This window comes from Engystomops pustulosus, chromosome 2 (assembly GCF_040894005.1).
Source record: "Engystomops pustulosus chromosome 2, aEngPut4.maternal, whole genome shotgun sequence".
Classification (NCBI taxonomy): Eukaryota; Metazoa; Chordata; class Amphibia; order Anura; family Leptodactylidae; genus Engystomops; species Engystomops pustulosus.
Genome location: NC_092412.1, coordinates 200,483,687 through 200,490,602, shown reverse-complemented (window position 1 = coordinate 200,490,602; position 6,916 = coordinate 200,483,687). Strand labels below are relative to the sequence as shown.

The window sequence follows — 6,916 nt, the reverse complement described above, 5'->3', positions numbered from 1 at the left end:
TGAGTGCCCATTGTTACCCCTGTTGACATATTTATTTGTATCCACCTAAATGGTGTTTTTTATGATTGATTAATAAAAGTTATATTTTAATAATGTAACCCTCCATTGTACTACCCCCTAATTGCTGATTTGACTTTTATACTGGAGGTTCGTGTATAATCTATACTGTATTTATTCGGCTGAACATTAGATGCTATCTAGCCTCATTCGGTCACTCTGTCATGGCCATGCTGTTGCCCATAATTTTGGCATAATGGTGTGATTAAGCAGCCTCAGAGGCATCCATGCATGCTGCCCCTGCTGTTTCCTGTCCATTTCCGTGGTGTTTCCATCCTTTTCTGAGGTTCCCAGGTGTTTGGCCAAGCTTCCCTGTGCAGAGCCTTGGTCCCCTTGAAAAATGCTCGAGTCTCCCATTGACTTCAATGGGGCTCGTTATTCGAGACGAGCACTCGAGCATCGGGAAAAGTTCGTCTCGAATAACGAGTACCCGAGCATTTTAGTGCTCGCTCATCTCTACACGCCACCATAGAGAACAGAGTAGGCAAGAAAGCAGTTGATGAATTCCATATGCTATGACTTGTCAAGCAAGTCTGATCATATGCCAGAAATCTGCATTAGGTGAGTGCCTTCTAGGATTTTTGAATCATTTTGAAGAGAGAGACCGGTGTGAGGTAAGCCCAGTGGATAATATACAATCGGGTCAGCCTGTTATTGTTAGATGGTGAAACTGTGGTGCTTGATTCTAACAAATCTGAAATGAGTTCCTCTGCAATGTTATCCTTCCACACATCTAAAACTTTCAGGGGGTATTGGAGACTTTGCCAGAAAGCTGGTGGGTATACAATGTAGAGACAAGACCTAGTGGTCCATGAGATTGACAGGGCAGAAAAGAAAGTTCATACAGGCAGTATATACCTTTATACACAGCTCTCACCAACAGCGAACTTCCCCAAAGCTGCCTCTTACGGTGCACAGGAACTGGTCCGGAGCCTGACCGAACATAGAACACTTGTGAAGGCAAAACCCATTGACCCAGCACGACATAGATAGGCATAAGATTGACACACTCCAATATATCTGGATACAGCCATTCTGGGTACAGATGATCCTTTAAAGAGTACAAACCCGACTCACTTGTGTCCTCCAAAATAGGCGTCTTCACTATGACCAGCCTTGATCCTGGGCCTGCTCTGCCACACTTTGCAGGAGACTCGAGATGGGGCCATTGTTTCTGTGCAACTATGGTAGGGGGAAACAATTGTTGCTTTTGTATATCGTAAATCCACATTTTATCTTGCATATTTTAGTTTCAAAAAAAGAAAAAGTCAAAAAAGGAACCAAAACTCCATCCTCCATCCTTTGAAATAAAATGACAACACAAAAATTTGCTAAATCACAAAAACGATTGTATGAATAGTATTCATTAAAACAGTAAGACTTCAACTTTCATCACCGTATTCAGGAGTCTGCGGCATGATCATTCAAGTTACCAACTTTTCTTTAAAATGTGCTGCATCTCATATTTTCCCAAAGGCCTCTCGCCCTCCAGCTTCAGATCACATAGGTAGCTTTAGCTATTAATTCTCTCACATCCAGTACCTTGTTAAAACTGAAGATATATATAAGCGGTGTTCTGTGCCAATTACTAGGAAAACATACAGTGTTTATTGCTAATGTGGTGAAGTAGGAATAAATAATATGGTAATGTCGTATTAATTCTGCAGAAGTAAAGTAACGCTGTGTAAACTCCCAGTGATGGTCTTTAGAATGTGCTAAGCTGCCATTACTTTACATAAGTGTTTCCCTGAGGCAGGTCGCTAGGCTTCAGACCCTGAGTTATGGGATAAGGTTAATAACAGCCAACATTCAGCAACGGACCTTCTGGCAGATGAGCTTTAACTGTAAGAGCTTTCTTTACAAGTTTTATTTAACGTTAAATAAAAGTATCTTAATTAAAAAGCACTATGATATTTTATTATGTTCAGTTGTTGTTTTTAGCCATTGATTTTTTTCTTGTTCATAATTTTTATGGGATTTTTAATAATTACATATATTATATATTTGCATAGAAAAAAATATATGTATGCAAAAAATTCTGGTTGTGTTTTAAACTTGCTTAGAGTTGGTCAGTATGACATGTATTTCTGTCACTACTACTTAAAGGAAACCTACCACTGCTCGCATGATAAAATCATGCGAGCAGACCACCTGGTAAGCTATTTAATACTGATGCCGGCACATACTTTAGTTAGGCACGGCGATCGTTAGTTTAGATAAAAAAATGTTTTACTTACATATGAAAATATTCCTCCGGTGCTACCCCTACGTCATCTTCGGAAGGGACATGCCTTCCGATCTTTAATTATTCACGCCTCCTTCATTGTAGCCATTTCCTTCGGGTGCCGAGAGCCGTGACGCTACCAAGCTCTCGGCACCTATCGCTGTCCGGCTGTGTGAGAGTTAGTATCTGCGCATGCGCGATAGGTGCCGATTTCAGTTCTGGTGCTGTATTTTTTCTTATCTGAGTTTAGCTGCTTTTTTATGTACTGCACTTGGTTCTGGTGTTGAAAAAATGTACAAACTTGGTTTTGGTGCTGTATTTAATGTAAGTACTGAATTCGGTTCTGGTAAGTATAGAATTTGGTTGTGGGGCTGTATTTATGGTATGATCATAAATGATCATAACTTTTGAAGTCATAAATGTGATTATAAACTTATATCTCATACTGTCAAGTGTAACTTTAACTGTGGATATCTCAGAGTCCGTGGAATCTAGAAACACAATCCTTGTGCAATATTAAAAGGCACATTGTCCTCTTTAAAATGACACCAGAAAACCAAAATTGATATATAAAAGGTGTTCCAAAGATATTATCATTTATAGATTAGCATATATAGAGAAAATACACTTTATAATGAAAGGGAGAAAGACCTTTTAAAATTGAATTCAAAAAACAAATGATAGTTTTACAGGTGTGGGCAGCAATACGGCCTTTTAACCACCTTAAGACAGCATTTCTAGTTTGAGTTTGATCATTACATCATACTAGCTTCTACTCCTTTTTGTTGCAAATAGTTTTACTGCGTAACGATGGATCTCTCAGTATATAGAAGTACACCATTGTGTCCCTGTTACCATCCTGGACTTGTGAACCTAAATCCTCATGATAGATCCCCTAAGTATTAAGGATCAACTCCACTATCTCATATACACCCATAAAGGCTTTACCTAGAGTCCACGCTCCACAGATATTGTGGGATATTTATATTGTACAAGCTTCTTTTTTTAACTTAAATTATACAGGCTCACGCCAACAATAGAAATAGAAATTTAGATCTCTGCCTATGCTACCCAAATGTGTTATGTTATATAATAGTCATTGGCTACTGTGACAATGCAAGAAGGATTGGCTGGTGGGATAAGTGCAGGCTGCGTACCATGCACAATAGAACAATAAAAGGTGGAATAAATCCCGTACTCAAAACAGCTTGAGTTCTAATTACTTAGAATTTGAGATGAGCAAATCATTTTGCCTATTTCACTTTTGGCAAGAATTCAGGCTGCTTCTCAGCAGGTGAAACATTTCATGGAAACAGGGTGCTTTGTATCATTTTAGTTTTAATGACTTACTCTGGCACCAGGACAGCAAATCTACGAGGCAAACTATGCGGATGCTTAGCGAAGAAGAGAATGCAATGAGTGAAAGACAATTTCACTGGTCATCTCCGCTGTCTCCTGGGAGCTTTATTATCAAGCACCATGTATCTAGTCCTAATGTAATCCGCCAACGGTTTGTTTAACGTATAGATAATAACACATACTTCTGATTTCGAGGAACATCCTGCAAATCCACGGTGATTTCTTTCATATTTTTTTCCATTTTTTTCATCAAAAAAAATCTGGTACCAAAATGAAGCATGACAGACCATGAATACTAACACATAGATCCTGACTGTGGTAATCTTCTGATATTCATTATCCATAGCCTCCTTCCTGCTAAAATAAGCTTTCAAAATTATGCTAATGAGCCAAAAGGGTGTAGGGGGTTACCAGATCCTTTCCATGCTGCAGTTTCATAGGCTGTTACATTGTTCCACTGCTCCTGCACATTGTAACAGCCTGTGCACTATATAGGGGTTCTGGTAATGTCCCCAGAGCTCTTCTGACTCATTAGCATAATTTTAAAGGTTGATTTTAGAAAGAAGGAGTCCATGGACAACAAATATGTGAAAATATATATACAAATATTAAACCTGTGCTAAGGAGTAGATGACCGTTATTCCTGGAGCCTGTGAAGGAGAGCAGCCTCTTTACCATATAATGAATGTAAACACCAGTTGAGCTACTGCAGGCTACATGGCCCAAAAAAAGACATTGGGGGTCATTTACCCACGTTTTGCCGGCGGGTTACCCGAATTTTTCCGTTTTGCGACGATTTTCCCTGAATTGCCCTGGGATTTTGTCGCACACGCTCGGATTGTGGCGCATCGGCGCCGGTGTGCATGCGACGGAAATCGGGGGTGTGGCCGTACGAAAACCAGACGGATTCGGAAAAACCGCCACATTTAAAAAAAAAGTGTCGCCTGACACACGCTTGCATGCACTCGCCCCGACTTGGTGAAGTTCAGTGCATCCCGACGAACTTCAGCGCAGCAGGGACACCTAGTGGACATGGGGGGAACTGCCTTAGTGAATCCTTCACCGAATCCTTCACACAGAACGCGCCACTGGATCGCAAATGGACCGGGTAATTAAATCTGCCCCAATATTGTCTAGAGGAGGACAGGGGGATCTGGAGGAAGTCAGAGAGTTCTGGAGAGGACAATAGAGTCTGGCGGAGGAGAGAGGGATCTGAAGGAGAACAAAAGGGCCTGGAGGACGACAGAGGGGAGTGGAGAGGACAATAGGATCTGAAGGAGAACAGAAGGGTCTGGAGGAGAAGAACAGAGGACGCTGGAGGAGGGAAGTGAGATGTCTAGAGAACAGCACAGTTATCTTGAGGAAGACAAATACAGTAAAAGGGTCTGGTGGAGGATAGAGGTGTTTGGAGGAGGACAGAACAGTTTGGGGGAGGACAGAAGAGACTAGAGTTGCCAAAAATCCAAAAGGTGAAGTTTATTGAAACTGTACACCCCCTCTAATGAGTTTTTTTCTCCACTGCACGGACTTGGTTTTCTTTTTTTCTAACTATAGTTGTAGCTATACTCTACAGGCAGTCCTTGGGTTATGTACAAGATAGGTTCTATAGGTTTGTTCTTAAGTTGAATTTGTATGTAAGTCGGAACTGTATATATTTTATCATTGTAACCCCAGCCAAATTTTTTTTAGTGTATGTGACAATTGGATTTTAAAAATGTTGGATTGTCATAAGAACTAGGATTAACAATAAATTCTTAATTGCAGACACCTTTGATAACTGTTATAGCTGATTATTGTAGCATGGGGCCAAGGTACAGTAAATTACCAATTACCAGAGGTCTGTTTGTAACTAGGAGTCGTCTGCAAGTCGGGTGTTAGCTAGGGAACCGCCCGTATATGGAGGAAGCTGTTTTTCCAATTCTGGACAAAGCTTTTAAACCAAAGCATTATTATTGGATGGCCATAAATTAGGTCACAAACATTGTCATATGAAAAGTAAAATAGATAACTTGATTCTATTAAGAAAAAACTGAGACTTAGAAACTCTTGTCATGGCAACACTCTGGACTAATTTCATCTATGTACTTCCCATCCAAGATACAATACAACATTTTTTCTCAATCCTCACATCACACAAAAACTAAGATTTCTGCAAAAATACTATATGAATCATGACAGTCATTTTCCAATTGCATCACCACCTGTTCCATTCTTTGTACAAAAGAAAACTGATCTGCAGCCTGCGGCTTTTCACAAACCTCAGCCTGGATCCAGACCCACAGGGCTTCAGTAAGCGATGAGCTTGTCTTAGCGAAGGGTTTTAACGTTCGCTCCGTATAATCTGTGAAGCAGAATTTCATAGTAAGGGAGAAAACCATTCACCCTCCCAGAAGCCCAATGTACTTACTATACTACATAATAATGCTGAATTGGTTTGTGATATTTTTAGTGGTCAAAAAAAATAATAAAGTAGCTTACATTAAAAATAAGATTGATAGAGTAATTGTCAAAAAGCAAAATCATTGTGAAAAAAAAAGAAAAATAGATCTAAAGCACAACCAATAAAATAATAAATTCAATGGGGCAGATTTATCAAGCTGTCTGAAAGTCAGAATATTCTTAGTTGCCCAGCGTAACCAATAACAGCTCAGCTTTGTTTTTACCAGTGCTCATGAATATCTTAAAGGGGAGCTGTGATTGGTTGCCATGGTCAACTATGAATATTCGGACTTTCAGACAGTTTGATAAATCTGCCCTGTTTGTCTTTTTGTCTTAACTTTGTAGAAGTGCCAAAAATAAGTGTAGCATGCCCAAAAACTCTACAGCTCAAGATCAACCCAATTATAATTTACCAGTATGAGACCTGGTGTCATATTTGTTAGAGCAACCTTCATTGTACCGGTATAATTGATGCACTTCTCTAGTATGGAGCCTTATATCTATTGTAAGGAGCTATAAAAACCTGTGTGCACATAGATTGTATAGTCAGGCCTATAATACTGGAGCAACCAAGCAGTCATATAATACTAGAGACCCCAAAAACAGGCACTACTACTGGAGACCCCCAGAGCAGGCACTACTTCTGGGAACACCCTTGAACAGACAAACCCAGGGCAGAGCATATGGCGAACAAGAGGAGGAGCCGAGCAGTGTAGTGCACATGTCTTTACCACTCAGATCCCCTCTCGCTGCACTGGCCTGGGTCTTAAGGCGGGCCCTTACAGCCAACGTCAGAAGCCAGGGCAGACCAAGTGATACCAGGAGTGATGAGCTCTT

General features: G+C 40.3%; 1 long non-coding RNA gene across 2 annotated transcripts in view; it reads right to left on the bottom strand.

Annotated features, from left to right (window-relative positions):
• Positions 1-532: 532 nt before the first annotated feature.
• Positions 533-6,916, bottom strand: part of LOC140116711 (uncharacterized) — a 38,225-nt gene continuing 31,841 nt past the window's right edge. The window contains exons 5-7 of one of the 2 annotated variants that reach the window (XR_011852931.1): positions 5,899-5,981; positions 1,135-1,239; positions 533-990 (exon numbers count right to left, since the gene is read on the bottom strand). This is a non-coding gene — a long non-coding RNA (uncharacterized lncRNA). Of the gene's footprint in view, positions 1,240-5,898; positions 5,982-6,916 lie in introns of both variants that reach the window. The other variant, XR_011852930.1, reaches the window with a different exon arrangement.